This window comes from Hemicordylus capensis, chromosome 1 (genome assembly GCF_027244095.1).
Source record: "Hemicordylus capensis ecotype Gifberg chromosome 1, rHemCap1.1.pri, whole genome shotgun sequence".
Lineage (NCBI taxonomy): Eukaryota > Metazoa > Chordata > Lepidosauria > Squamata > Cordylidae > Hemicordylus > Hemicordylus capensis.
The window spans coordinates 426,183,863-426,199,316 of record NC_069657.1 but is presented as its reverse complement, the minus strand read 5'-3'; the positions used below and the strand labels follow the sequence as shown (position 1 = coordinate 426,199,316).

At 43.6% G+C, this 15,454-nt stretch overlaps 1 protein-coding gene and 1 long non-coding RNA gene across 13 annotated transcripts in view; one reads left to right on the top strand and one right to left on the bottom strand.

The window, feature by feature from the left end:
• THADA (THADA armadillo repeat containing) overlaps nt 1-15,454 on the top strand; it is a 239,717-nt gene that overhangs the window by 183,076 nt on the left and 41,187 nt on the right. The gene's annotated exons all lie outside the window — the stretch shown is intronic.
• LOC128351817 (uncharacterized) overlaps nt 1-15,454 on the bottom strand; it is a 57,259-nt gene that overhangs the window by 10,333 nt on the left and 31,472 nt on the right. The gene's annotated exons all lie outside the window — the stretch shown is intronic.

Here is a 15,454-nt window from a genome sequence, read left to right as displayed (position 1 = left end):
CAGATCTTTGAAGAGAACAGGGAAGTTAGCTTGGTGCAATCAGGCAATTTTAAACAAAAAAAATTTTTTTAACCTTTCCCCCAAACACCATAGGATCCTATGGGGAAAGGTTAAGAATTTTTTTGCCCACTTACCCATTTCTTTTGTGGGTTGGGTGGTAGGTAGTACCCATCATACCCTACCACCCAACCCACTTTGGTGTCCCTAGGAGCTACCCATGGAGAGTAATGGGGTGTTCATTCATACCCCTAATAAAAATTGTGTGTGTTCTTTCCTAACCAGATCTGTCAGTCCCCTGTTATATCCTTTTGGAAGACATGTTGTTTGAAACCTTGCCCTGTGCATTATATTTCTTACACAATTCTTAATGGCAGATTTGTAGGTGTCTCGTGAGAGAGGCTTGGAAGACACAAGATAATGAGATTGTCTGAAATGTTTGTGCTTCATTTATTTATAAATATTGAAAGGTAGCATATTAGGTTCTCCATTACACAGACATATTCCCTTTAAAAGTGATTCCTAGTGTTCTTTTCTAAGGCACATATATTTCTACTAAATGTTTACAAATATTTTTGTTTTCTCTTAACTATTTTCTCTTCAATATATTTCTGCAACTAGTTTTTTTAAGGTAGTGATACTTTTGAAATGTTTGTTTTAAGGAGCCAGTCTAAACTAGCTGGGTGACTCTGGGCCAGTCACTTCTCTCTCAGCCTAACCTACTTCACAGGGTTGTTGTGAGGACAAACCTAAGTATGTAGTATACTCCTCTGGGATCCTTGGAGGAAGAGCGGGATATAAATGTTAAAAAAATAAATAAATAAATAAACGAACTGTAGGTCATTTTCATAACAGATATATACTATATACTGTATTGTTTGCTCTTAAGAGAAATTAAATGGTTTTAAGTTATGGGAAGGTAGATTTCAGTTGAACATTAAGGGAAACTTCTCAGTACTACTGCTGCTACTACTACTACTTATATATCACTTTTCAACAAAAAGTGAGAAAAATAAATAAATAGCATGGCTCCCTGCCCCTTAAGAACTCACACTCTAAACAGAAATATAAAGTAGATACCGTCCACTTGCAGTGGATACCGCCATTGTTCTCCCCCACTAAATTCTTTCTTTCTTTCTTACACAACCCCTGCTAACTGGGCAAAGAGGCACCTTTTACTGTGGTGATTCTCTTTATTTAGCAGGGGGAGAGTAACTGGCCCGATCCACCCCCAGCACAGTACTTCTAGTGACTGTTGCTGGTGTCTATCTTATGTTTCTTTTTAGAATGTGAGCCCTTTGAGGACAGGGTTCCATCTTGTTTGTTATTTCTCTGTGTAAACCGCCCTGAGCCACTGCAGGAATAATAGACTGGACCCATGCAGATCTAGAGACGCTAGATCGTAAGACCAGGAAAATAATGATCATCATCATGCTCTGCACCCCCGCAGTGATGTCGATAGGCTATACCTCCCTCGCAGCTCAGGTGGAAGAGGAATGCTGCAAGTCCATCAAACAGTAGAGGAGGAGAAAAGAGGCCTTGAAAATTATATCAAGGACAGTGAAGAAGATGCACTTCAAATGGTCAATAACGAGAAACTATTCAACACCAATGAAACAAAGCAGGCCTGCAAGAAAGAACAAGTCAAGAACCGAGCAGAAAAATGGAGAAATAAGCCCCTGCATGGTCAATATTTGCACAATATAAGTGGAAAATCAGACATCACCAAGACCTGCCAATGGCTTAAGAATGGCAACTTGAAGAAAGAAACAGAGGGTTTAATACTGGCTGCACAAGAACAGGCACTAAGAACAAATGCAATAAGAGCAAAAGTAGAAAAGTCAACAACAAACAGCAAGTGCCGCCTTTGTAAAGAAGCAGATGAAACAGTGGACCACCTAATCAGCTGTTGTAAAAAGATCGCACAGACTGACTACAAACAAAGGCATGACAAGGTAGCAGGGATGATACACTGGAACATCTGCAAAAAATACAAGCTACCTGTAGCCAAAAATTGGTGAGACCATAAAATGGAAAAAGTTGTAGAAAATGAAGATGTAAAAATATTATGGGACTTCCGACTACAAACAGACAAACATATGCCTCACAATACACCAGATATAACTGTAGTTGAGAAGAAAGAAAAACAAGTTAAAATAATCGACATAGCAATACCAGGGGATAGCAGAATAAAAGAAATAGAAAAAAATCACAAAATACAAAGATCTACAAATTGAAATTGAAAGGCTGTGGCAGAAAAACACCAAAATAATCCCAGTGGTATTTGGCACCCTAGGTGCAATTCCAAAACAACTTGAAGAGCAGCTCAACACTATAGGGGCCACAGAAATCACCATCAGCCAATTACAAAAAGCAGCTTTACTGGGAACAGCCTATATTCTGCAACGATATCTATAACAGCAGCAACAACACTGATAATAAAATCCAGCCATCCCAGGTCCTTGGGAAGGACCCGATGTCTGGATAAAACAAACCAGTCAATAACACTTGTCTGACTGTGTAAACAAGAAATAATAATAATAGTAATTTCTTTCAGTTTTGTACCATCCCATACAAAAAGGTCCCTGGCTGGTTCACAATCTAAACAGCATTAAAACATTGACACAATTAAAATGATTTAAAGATACAAATAAAAACTCCAAAACCCGAAGCTTTAAAACTATAAACTAAAAGCCTACTTAGCAGGAATGTTTTTTTCAGGTCCTTCTTAAAAACATTCAGAGAAGGGGAAACTCTTAATTCCATTAGGAAGCGCGTTCCAGATATAAGAGAATCGCCATTTTTTGACAGTGCCTCTTTGCTCAGCAGGGATATGAGTAGTTTGACAACTGAACCAAGTACCGAGTGTGGCAAGCAGCTCTCCTTTTAGTGAAGGGTCTTCAAGCAGAGGCTGGACAGCCATTTGTTAGCTTTGGGTTCCCTGTATGGAGCAGGGCCTTGAACTAGATGTATCACAAGGCCATCTCCAGCTTCATGATTCTATGAAATACTATTTTAATGAAACTGAGAATAGTTAAATGGCAAAATCCATGAAGAACCATTAAGAAATGACGATATACCCTGCAGCTCTAAACCTACATACGTGACAGGAATAAATATAAGAGTTTATGCTGATGACATTTTTACTTTCCTTGCTTAAATCTCTGTAGTGTGGCCAGAAAATTTAAGAGTATAAAAACATTGGCAGCACATATAAATGTGTTTTTATTATATGGTCTAATTAGATTAATTTAACAAATTTCATCTGAATAAATTTAAAACACGTTCTTCCTTTCTGTTATGTCATAAATTACATAAAAGTGCAGATGGGTTTCTGGATAGGTATATTCAACTAGTTTTGTACAAAAGGCCATCTTTCCTGATACTTTTACCTTTACATTCGCAAGAAATGTAGAGCAAAGTTTAAATTTTTATTTGAAAGTGACTTCTGCTTTCATTCTGCCACCATGTTGAGGGGAAAAAATGTACATCTTGTGTGAAAATAGGGTTGGGCCTAAGATTATATTGCTACATATTTCAGGAAGTAATCTTTTGAACATAAGAACATAAGAACAGCCCTGCTGGATCAGGCCCACGGCCCATCTAGTCCAGCACCCTGTTTCACACAGTGGCCCACCAGATGCCGCTGGAAACCACAGACAGGAGTTGAGGGCGTGCCCTCTCTCCTGCCATTACTCCCCTGCAACTGGTACTCAGAGGCACACCCTTGAGGCTGAAGGTGGCCCACAGCCCTCTGCCTAGTAGCCATTGATAGACCTCTCCTCCATGAAGTCATCCAAACCCCTCTTAAAGCCATCCAGGTTGTTGGCTGTCACCACATCCTGTGGCAGAGAGTTCCACAAGTGGATCACGCGTTGTGTGAAAAAGTACTTCCGTTTGTTGGTCCTAGACCTCCTGGCAATCAATTACATGGAGTGACCCCTGGTTCTAGTGTTGTGTGAGAGGGAAAAGAATCTCTCCACTTTCTCCATGCCATGCATGATTTTATAGACCTCATGATTTTATAGACCTTTATAGATTTATTTAGTTTGCTATAACTAAATCTCCTCACTTTTCTCCCTCAACACTGATACCTTTACCCCTGCCTACCTTACTTGAGAATGGCTTTGAACAAGGCGGATCAACTCTTGTAGTGTGAAAAGACTGTGGATGAAACTTTCTTTTAGATTCCACACTAGCACTCTTCTTTCATGCTTTTGTAACATAATCACCTGACTACCCCATTGCTCTTTACACTGGACTTTCTTTGAAGACAACTCAGAAACTAAATATTCTGGTGTTTGGGTTTTTGTTTGTTTGTTTTTTGAAGGGATTCTGGAGGAGGACGGTCAAAACTGCTTCAATCTAGTGTTTCTCAAACTTTTTGAATTCAAGGCCCATCAAGACTTCCTGATTTCAGCCCAACCCCCGGAAAGCCTTCTTTTTTGACAAGAGAGCAAACAGAATCAGTGCACATAGCTGTGTGTATGCAGCTAACTGCTGTGTGCTCAAGCATCTGTGGATTTTGGCACTAACCTAACACTGGGGATGGAAAAGAACTAAAACGGGGCATGTCAGGGCCAAACTAGATGATATACAGGAAATCTGTGATCAGATCTCTTAACAGATTTTCCACCATTTAAATTCAGCTATGGAGAGGTGGGCAGATTGGACTGTGATGCTGGCGAAGGGGTGTTTAAATCCTTTCTGCTGTGTCATTTTCCCCATTGAAATCCTTCTCCGACATCACCACCAAAACCACTAATAGCACCTTAGGGTGGGGTAAGCTGTACACTACGAATACTTGTCTCCCCCCACCCCATGTCTATTTATTAATTACAATATTTAACCCACCCCCCACTTTTCAGACCCCAAAGGGAGCTCGAAGGTGGCTTGCAGTGATCATATACAAATCCACTAAAACAAATCAATAGAAAAGCAAAAAACAGCAACTAAAATGACAGAGGGAAGCAAAATTAATTAACGCAAAAGTGCAGCAAGACAGATAGTAGTCACAGGTGACTGAGATGCTAATAAAGAAGGGATCAGGCAGACTTCCTGGTGTAAAAAGCCTCACAATCTGGACACTGTAACTTGAGTTCCCATCAGCCATGTTTCTAATGGCAAAGGCACATGAGGCAGAGCCTCCCTTGATACTTCATTGAGTGGGCAGGATTGCAAGGAGTAAGGTGGTCCTTATATCCTGATCCGAAACCATTTAGGATTTTAAAGATCATTGCCAGCATTTTGGTTTTTTGCCTGAAAATGAACCAGAAAAGAGTGAATAATAATGGAGTTGGGTGCTCCAAAGAATAGATCTCAGTCAAAACCCTGGCAGTGGGATTTTGTACCAACGGAAGTTTCTGAACGCATTTCAGAGGCAGGCCCATGTTGACTGTTATCTAACAGGAAGTAACTAATGCATGTGCAACAGTGTCTGGAGCTGCTGTTGACCCCGCTCCCCCATAAATAAATAAATAAATAAATAATCAGTTCAGGAACTACCACATTCCTGGAATCCTTTGGAAAGAGAGGGAGCATTCAGTGTCATCAGCAAACTGATGACACAAACCTCAGCAGTGGGATCAAGCAGCCATTTCATGAGTATGTAACAGGATGTGATTAATGCATGTGCAATAGTGGCCAGAAATACTTTTTCCAGGAAAAGGGCACAGCTGGTGAAAAAACTGTCCCCCTACAAAACCAAAACCAAAAAATCAGTTCAGGAAGTCTACTGCATTCTTGGAATCCTTTGGAAAGGGAGGGAGTGTTTGGTGTTGTCAGCAAACAGATGGCACAGACCTCAGCAGCAGGAGGAAGGGGCCATTTCAATCAGGAACAAATTCTAGTAAGAACTAATCAGCCTACTTTCCTTTCACTGTGTCTAAATTTGGTTGAAATCAAGGTACACAAGTTAGATCTCTTGCACCTCAAATATTCATGCATCCTACATCTTGGATTAGGGTGGATGACATCATTACAAACTACACCATTGAGGTGTCCCTGTGTGTCACTCACTACAACTGTACCAAATTTGGTTCAAATCGTTTAGACAGTCCTCAAGTTAGTGCACTTGCGCCTCAAATGTTCACACGTCCACCATCTTGGACTGGGGTGGATGACATCATCATAAACTATACCATTGGGACATCCCTGTGTGTCCATACAGCTATAGCAAATTTGGCTCAAATAGGTTAAACGGTTCACAGGTTAGCCCACGTGCGTCTCAAAATTTTGCACATCCACCATCTTGAATCGGTGTGGATGACATCATCATAAATTACGTTGTTGAGGTGTCCCTGTGTATCACTCACTGCAGCTGTACCTAATTTGATTTAAATTGGTTAGACAGTCCACAAATTAGTCCGCTTGAACATCAGATGTTCATGCGGCCGCCATCTTGAATGGGAGTTGATGACATCATCACACACCACACCATTTGGACATCCATATGTGTCCCTACAGCTGTAGCAAATTTGGTTCAAATCGGTTAAGCGGTTTACAAGTTAGCCCACTTGTGCCTCAAATTTTTATGTCTTCCATCTTGGATCGGGGTGGGTGACATCATCACAAACTACACCATTGAGGTGTCCCTATGTGTCCCTACAGCTGTACTCTGTTTGGTTCATATTTTTCCAGATGTTGTGAAGTTGATAGGGGGGGACATACAGACCAAATCTGCCATCTTGGATCTGGGTGGGTGACATCATCACAAACGACGGCATTGAGGTGCCCCAATGTGTCCCTACGACTTTACTCTATTTGGTTCATATTGGTCCAGTTGTTGTGAAGTTGATGGAGGGGACACACAGACACGCACATAGAATGCCTACTGGAAAGCAGGCTAAAAATGGTGCAAGGGGGAAGGACTAAAAATCCACCACCACACCCGGCCAACAATTTGGGCTGGACAGCTGTTTTTAAAGCTTTCCAAAAAAAAAAAAAAAATCAGGTCAAAGAACTCATATGTTTTGTCTGGTGTGCCTTACTCCTTCCTAAAAATCAGTCAGCCAGGGAAGAAGGCAAGAGGGTGAGGCACTGCCATATCCTTCCTTCCTTATGGCTGACATAGGAACAATGTAGGAACATAGCAGTTCTGGTGGCTTTGAAACTAAGCCTCTGCTGCTGCCTCTGGCTCCATTTCCTTGGTTTCCTCTCCCTCAGTTGGAACATCATGGCCACCCTTTCAACTGTCTTGTGCCCCCGCTCTTGAGAGGGCGGATCCTCCCCACAGGGCCATCGCTACGAGGGTGTGGGGCTGGGGGTGAGTGGCACTCCCCTTCATCTGCACTCCTCTATGTTGCTGCCCCCACTCCCCGCCCCGCTGGTTATCTAGCTCTCACAACACTAGGAAGTTCAATCTCCTCCTAGTGATGAGAGCAGCGACCAAACTTCCCAGTGCCGTGCAAGCTGGATACTAAATGAGGGACATGTGTGCTCTAGTGCCTAATCTGGGCACATGCAAACTTCTCATTTAGTACCCAGCTTGCATGGCGCTGTGAAGTTTGCCTCATTTGAGTGGCACTGGGGGGTTTGATCGCCTCTCTCCTCTCTCGAACAAGGAAAGAGGCAAACTTCCCAGCACTGTGTGAGCTGGATATCAAGTTAGAGGTGCACATGCGCCCTGATGCCTAATCAGAGTGCAAGTGTGCCTCTCATTTAGTATCCCGTTTACGCAGCCCTGGGAAGTTCGGTTGCTGCTCTCATCCTTAGTGCTGTGCATGTTGGATATTGAGTGGGGAGAGAGGGCGAGGAGTGGCAGCTGACAGGGAATGCATGGGTGTTTCGGTCTGATTCGGGGCCTGGGTGAGCACGGGGCTGGGAGGCAACTGAGCCATTCCTTTGGGTGGGGTGATGGGCTTGCCTCCCCATACTTTGAGAACCACTACTTTATCTTGCCATCTTCTGTCTCTGTGGAGTTTCTTTGCTTGGATCCTCTTTAAAGAAAACTGAACAACCAGCAGCTTCTTCTTTAAGGGTTGTTTTAAATTTCCTGGTCTCATTTTAAAACCCCTTCAGCCTTTTGGCTCCAAAGTACAGATTTGCAAGAGGATATGGAGAACGTTCTATCCAAAGAACCCACCCACTCTTGGCTGACAAATGAAAGGACAACCATCCTTTTTTTCCTCGTTTTTACATAGCCATTTTAATAGAAACTCAACAATAATACAGTACTGTGTTAAAATCCTGTTGGAATGGATAGGTGTGTGTGTGTGTGTGTGTGTGTGTGTGTGTGTGTGTGTGTGTGTGTGTGTGTGTGATCCTTAGACTGCAGTTGAATTGATTCTGAACATAGCAAGTTGGTGTATTCTTACATGGTATAAGACTGTGAGGCTGTTCACATGAGCAGCTCAACCCAGGCTTGGGCAGCCCTACCTGGGTAGGGCTGTTCATGTGAAGCATTGAGATTGAGGCTAATCCTGGTGCTGCCTCCTCAGGTAGCCCAGGAATATTACCCAACCTTTTACCCAAGTATGGGGTTGTGTGAATGCTCAGGCTATGTCCATTAGACACAGACCTGGGCGCCTAGAACGCTGATTCATGGGGCAATCATTCAATACACCAGGCTTGTTGCGTGGTGCATTGTGGAATATCTGGAGGTTGGGATGCGTTCTCCTGGCCTCCAGAATGCTGCATGGCTCATGGTCGCATCAGTCGTGTGGGCATGTGAACCACAAAGCTGGAAGCTCCACTTCACCACCACCCTCCCCAGCCCAACAAAAGGTTGTGTGAATGACTTTTATATGCTTTCCATGTTTTTGTGACAGTTTGTCTGACAATTTGGGCCTTTTATTCCAACAGGAATGGTTTGTGTTGCTGATTATGTGCAGATGGTTATGACTGCCCTTTTCTGATCCAGTAATGCACATTATAACATCAGTGGCCAGCCTATGGCATGGGTAGCAGAAGACTGTAGCATGGTGTAGTGGTTAGAGTGCTGAACTAGAACCGGGGAGACCCGAGTTCAAATCCCCATTCAGCCACGATACTAGCTGGGTGACTCTGGGCCAGTCACTTCTCTCTCAGCCTAACCTACTTCACAGGGTTGTTGTGAGGAGAAACTCAAGTATGTATTACACCACTCTGGGCTCCTTGGAGGAAGAGCAGGATATAAATGTTAAAAAATTAAATTAAATTAAATTTTAAAAATCGTGGATGGCAGTGCTGCTGTCCCTGGTTCAGCAGACGAGAGACAAAATATCTGAAAGTCATGGGGGACAGGATCCATCTTATTTATTTGTTATTTCTCAGTGTAAACCACCCTGAGCCATTTTTGGAAGGGCGGTATAGAAATAAATAAATAAATAAATAAATTTACATGATATACATAAGCTTAGAGCTAGTGGATCAGGCCCAAGGCCCATCTAGTCTAGCATCCTGTTTCCCATAGTGGCCCACCAGATGTTGCTGGAAGCCTACAGGCAGGAGTTGAGGGCATACCCTAACTCCTGCTGTTATTCCCTTGCAACTGGTACTCAGAGGCATCCTGCCTTTGAGGCTGGAGGTGGCCTATAGCCCTCCAACTAGTAGCTGTTGATAGACCTCTCCTCCATGAATTTGTCTAAACCTCTTTTGAAGCTATCCAAGCTGGTGGCCATTACCGCATCATGTGGCAGAGAATTCCATAGATTAATTATGCACAGTGTGAAAAAGTACTTCCTGTTGTTGGTCCTAAATTTCCTGGCAGTCAGTTTCAATGTAGTACACAGTAGAGGGCTATTTTCTCATACTGTGGACTTGACTTGCCAGAATGCTTGGCCAACTCTGCATTGGAATATACATGACTTCAAACCTCACCTAATACTAAATGTCAAGCAGCTGTCGCTGTTCAAATGAAACACGTTTCACCTGTTTTAGGGCCACCGTTGTGTACAGAAAGGCAAGAGACTTTTAATTTTAAAGTATCACTGTGTTTTGTTAGAGAACAGATAATAGATAAACATACAGAGTTCTCACATCAAAGCATGTTTTTTTTTTGTAGAAAATACTTCATTTGACATGTACTAAAATAACAAGGCAGAAATATCTTAGTTTAATATCAAAGTTTCGTACAAGTACTTTAGATCCAACTTAAGAATAGTAATTCTTAGCCCTTGATAACAAAGTTGTTGTCTTGCATTCTTGTGTAACCACAGTGGATTTTGTCTTGAAAAGAGAATGTTCTGGTTATGTTCATGTAAATGTCACACTTTAAATAACTACACCTTCCTATAATATACTTTGCTCATTTTTTCCTGCTATCTAGATTTCTTCCCCATTTATCAGTGTCTTGTTTTTACTTATGTCTGAATACTTGCCTTTTAAGCTTATGTTGTCCCATTGAAGTACTCAATAAGTTTGTGGATCACATCCTTAGCATCTTACAGTCTTGGACTTATAAACTTATAAAACTTTAATAAAGGCCTGATGTAATATTGGTTTTAAGAAGTAGCAGTCCTTCACAGATAAATAATCTTAGATTAATAAGCGTCTTCCATTCCAAAAGTAGTGGCTGTACTTTTTAAAGTCACTGGATAGAATCCAGACAAAGCTAGTGATTACTATCCCATTGAAATGAATGGGATTTATGTTCATAATGACTAACATTTGTCATTTGTCATTGATATCAATAGTAATGCATCATGACTAACTAACCTGGATGCTATCTGTTAGTTATAAATGTATTTCTGGAATGTTGACATATTTCCTCCAGCATACATCTGTCCACCTTCAGAATTTAACTCTGAAAGGATCATCAGCAGTTGGCTGCAAAGTTTAATAAATTAATTTGTGAAATTAAATTTATTCAAACCCCTTTTTATTAAAAATGTGCACCCAATTAATTGGACAGGATCTTTAAAAATATGCTGGCTGACATGATGCACAGTATCATGGAGCTATAACACTGCACATGCACACAGCCAGGTTGCTGCAGACTTTAAAGGCAGCCCTGATGCTGTTTTGAAGCAGCAACTGCTGAAGCGGTGATTGCAGAAGCAGCGTTTCTGCAGATTTCCTCACTGCTGCAATTGGGGAAACCTGTGGAAACGCTGCTTCTCTAATGGCTGTCTCAAAGCGACATTGGGGCTGCCTTTGAAGTCTGCAGCAGTTTTGGGGAGCAGTGTTACAGCTCCGTAACTCTGTGCATCATGTGGGCCACTGTTGCTTTATTTATCAGTAAAGATGCACTTATATACTTATAAAAACTGCAACTGCAGATGGCTTGTACAATCTTAAGATGTGATCCCCCTTTTCTTTTGCATAGGATGGAATGCCATCTCATTTAAAAATAAAGTTTTCTTGCTTCTGATCTTAACATCATTTTTGCTGAGTTTTCAAGCCACCAATGAACTCTGACTTAAAGCAGCTTAATCATATTCTTTGGGTACTTCATTTAAAAATCAGCCATCTTGATTTGAAGCAGAGCTAATTTGTCTTTCAAGCCATACACCTTGTAATCAAGCCCGAATTATCAGTGTGTGATAATTTGGGCTTGATCACCCCCCTCCCCAACCCAGCTGGCTTTGGATTTTTACCTCCCAACCCTTTCTGTTCCTGTCGCATTTTTGTTCATCCTGATATAGGAAAACTGTTCAATGGCTGATCCTTTTAACAGCATATTTTTGTCTGTAAACAGAAATGCCTCTTTAATGCATCTTACGAACAGAGCCAGACATTTACTTTGGAAATTAATGTGTGTATTGGTTTAATAAAAAGTTATGGCATTAGCCAAGGAAAAGAGTTTGTTTTAAGTTAGGCAGAAAAATAAATATGTAAATGGAAGTCGGGAAGGATTTTTTGTCAAAGGTAAAAACATGAATACTTTTCACTCATCTGAGATGAGATTTTTATTTTTCTGGGAAAGAAAATTTGTACAACATGTAGAGGATAAGAGAAAGTCAGAAACATTTGGTTGTGGTCTGAGATGATACAAACATGTAAACAGCAATCCAGAGATGTGCGAGAACATTTATGTTTGCTTAGTCCTCCTCTCTCCAACCAAACAGAAGACCACTGGGAAGGGGAAAGGGATTGCCTGTACTGTTCTAACAAAGAGAAAGAGAGAAAGAGCAATAGGTGATGAACTTTGACTCTCAGCCAAAGCTACCCTAATGAGCTGCTGGATTATGGTATTTCTCCTGTCCTCCCCGCTTCCCCTGCTATGTCTCCTGTGCATGTGTTGCATAAAGTCCACACCTGGAGTGATGGATTTTTGGAATTTCCTACACATCAGTCTTTTTCTCACTTGGGGCAGCAAAAATAACAAACAGTCTACTGGTTGCAGGAGCTCCCACACTGTCACTGTAGCAGCCTTCTGCATATTGGATGATCTCCAATTGGGAATTGACAGAGGAAGTGTGACTCAGTTGGTCCTTTTGGATCTCTCAGCGGCTTTCGATACTACTGACCATAGTATTCTTCTGGAGCGTCTGAGTGGTTTGGGGTAGGAGGCACTGCTTTGCAGTAGTTCCACTCCTACCTCATGGGCATATTCCAGATGGTGTCCCTCGGGGACTGTTGTTCTTCAAAATCTGAACTTCGGTATGGTGTCCCTCAGGGCTCCGTATTGTCTCAGATGTTGTTTAACATCTACATGAAACTGCTGGGAGAGATCATCAGGAGATTTGGTGCAGGGTGTTATCAGTATGCTGATCACACCCAAACCTTTTTCTCCACATCAACATCATCAGAAGAAGGCATAACCTCCCTAAATGCCTGCCTGGAGGTAGGGATGTGCACAGAACCGCGGCGGGGTGGTTCAGCACGGGTGTGTGTGTAGCTTTAAGGGGGGTGGTAGTACTCCCCCCCCCGCCGCTCTTCCCCCTCTGGCGCTGGTGCTTTTCAAAACGTTCTTGGGGCGGCAGAGTTCCTCTCTGCCGCCCCTGCCCCCGTTGTCGTCCTTGAGAGCTGAAAAGCAGGAAGAGCTGGTGGCGTGCATGTGCCTTTGCGGCGTGCGTGCTCACGCGCACGCCAGCAGCAGAGACAAGCGTGTGCGCTGCTAAGGTTGCATGAGCGCCACCAGCTCTTCCTGCTTTTCAGCTCGCAAGGACAATGACGGGGGCAGGGGCGGCAGGGAGGAACTCTGCCACCCCAAGAACGTTTTGAAAAGCACCAGCGCCAGAGGGGGAAGAGCGGCAGGGGGGGTAAGTACTACCACCCCCCCTTAAATACACCCATCCCCCCCCGGGCCGAACCGAACCCCTGGAATTCCGGACCGGTTCGGAGGCCTTGACAATGGCCTCCGAACCAAACCATGCACACGACTACCTGGAGGCTGTGATGGGCTGGATGAGAGATAACAAGCTGAGACTGAATTCAGATAAGATGGAGGTACTTATTGTGCAGGGTCTGGACTCAGGAGATGAGTTTGATCTGCCAGTTCTGGATGGGGTCACACTTCCCCAGATGGAAAAGGTATGCAGTCTAGGGGTGCTTCTGGATGCAAACCTTTCCCTGGTGTCCCAGGCTGAGGCAGTGGCCAGAGATGCCTTTTATCAGCTTCGGCTGATACGCCAGCTGCATCCATTTCTTGAGATAAATAACCTCAGAACAGTAGTACATCTGCTGGTCACCTCCAGACTTGACTACAGCAATGTTCTCTATATGGGGCTGCCTTTGTACGTAGTCCAGAAACTGCAGTTGATCCAGAATGCTGCAGCTAGGTTGGTCTCTTGGTCATCTCAGAGAGATCATATCACTCCTGTCTTAAAAGATCTACACTGGTTGCCGATAGGTTTCTGGGCAAAATACAAGGTCTTGGTTATCCTCTATAATAAGATCCCTCGGTGTGCATCCGTGTCTTAGAAGGCTGGTGTCTGCGTCCGTGTCTCCCTGGGCTGTTCTGGGCATTCACAAAGTACATGCCCAGAACAGGCCGAGGGAGACACGACCGCCGGCACCAGGCGGCCATGTTGGCCAGTTGTTCGCCCGGCCACAGAAAGGCCGCCGGGCAGGGAAAGACGGCGGGGGTGGGCAGCACTCTTGGTGGCGGGGGCGGCACTCTCCGCCCACCCAGGAGGCCAGAGGTGGCGACAGCGTGCCCAGCCGCAGGGAGCCAATGGCGACGGCGGCAGGTCCGGTCCAGGAACAGGAGAAGCAGGGACCGGGAAGAGTAGATGCGGCAGCGTCGGGACCAGCCCGGCCGCTGCCAAAGCCGGGCAGGGGGGAGGAGACGGCGGAGGAAGTCGGCCGAGGCGGCGGCGGAGCCGAGGCCAGAGTACACGGCACGGCCAAGCGGCCGCGGCAGGGAGACTGGGCCCGCTGGCGGTGGTGGCCGCCGCGGGAAGGCCGGAAGCGGCGGCCGCGGAACCGGACCGGCCGCGGGGAGGGTAGAGGTTCTCAGAAAAGAATCGCCACTCTCAGCCAGAGGAGGCGGTGGGCCCGGGTGGGAGGAGGCGGCGGTTGAGGGCAGAGACTAGCGCCTGTTAATTTAACAGGCTGAAAAATACTAGTAACCTATAAAGCTCTAAACAGCTTGGACCTTGGGTATTTAAGAGAACTTCTTCTTCGCTATGAACCACATCCCCCATTGAGATCATCAGGAGAGGTTCGTTTGCAGTTGCAACCGGCTTGTCTCGTGGCTACTCAGGGATGGGCCTTCTCCATTGCTGCCCTAAGGCTTTGGAACATGCTCCCTGCTGAAATAAGAGCATCTCCATATCTTACAACTTTTTAAAAGGCAATCAAGGCGCATGTGTTCAACCAGGCTTTTAATTAGAAACTGTTTTAATAGTTTGATGGTTTTTAATAGTTTTAACATAAATTTTAAATTGTTGTAATGTTTTAACTTTTTAATTTGTTGTTTTTGTTGTGGTGTTTGGGGCAGTATATAAATATGTTAAATGAATAAAATATGTTTTTTACACACACACACACACACACACACACACAGAGTGTGGGCAGTCCACACCAGGCCCTTGTTTTGTTTGTTTGTTTTTTAAGGCACTGATTTGGAACAGTGATTTTACCAACTGGCCCTATGGCAAGATTTAATAGTTGAGGCTTCCAGTGCCCACAGCATGTTACTTGAAATATAAAAATTAGACTCAAATAATTAAACTTCTAGTTGTCTACAGACAACTGAAAATCATCCAAGAAAAGAAGTTGGGCATAGAGAAATGTGAAATGCTATCCCTATTTAATGCTCCTCATCCTCGCCCTCCTTTTGGATGACAGATTGCTCATTTCTCTCTAGTTCTGAAAGAAGTATATGTATGTTTGCAAAGGTGGCAGGGGTTTTCCAACAATATCTACCTATTAATAGTTTAGCCAGTGTTGTGTGGAAGAATTTGATGTTTTGCTTACATGTCCACCTATATTCTGAACATGTAAAATGTTTATCACGGTCTAAAGAATTAATCATCAATCTACAGCACTGGTAAAATTGAGTTTGGGGCTCAGTGCCTTGAAGTGTGCACTCACTTTCTTTGTCAATTTATTTTGACTTCTAACGGCCCATTTTTCATATAAAAATGTT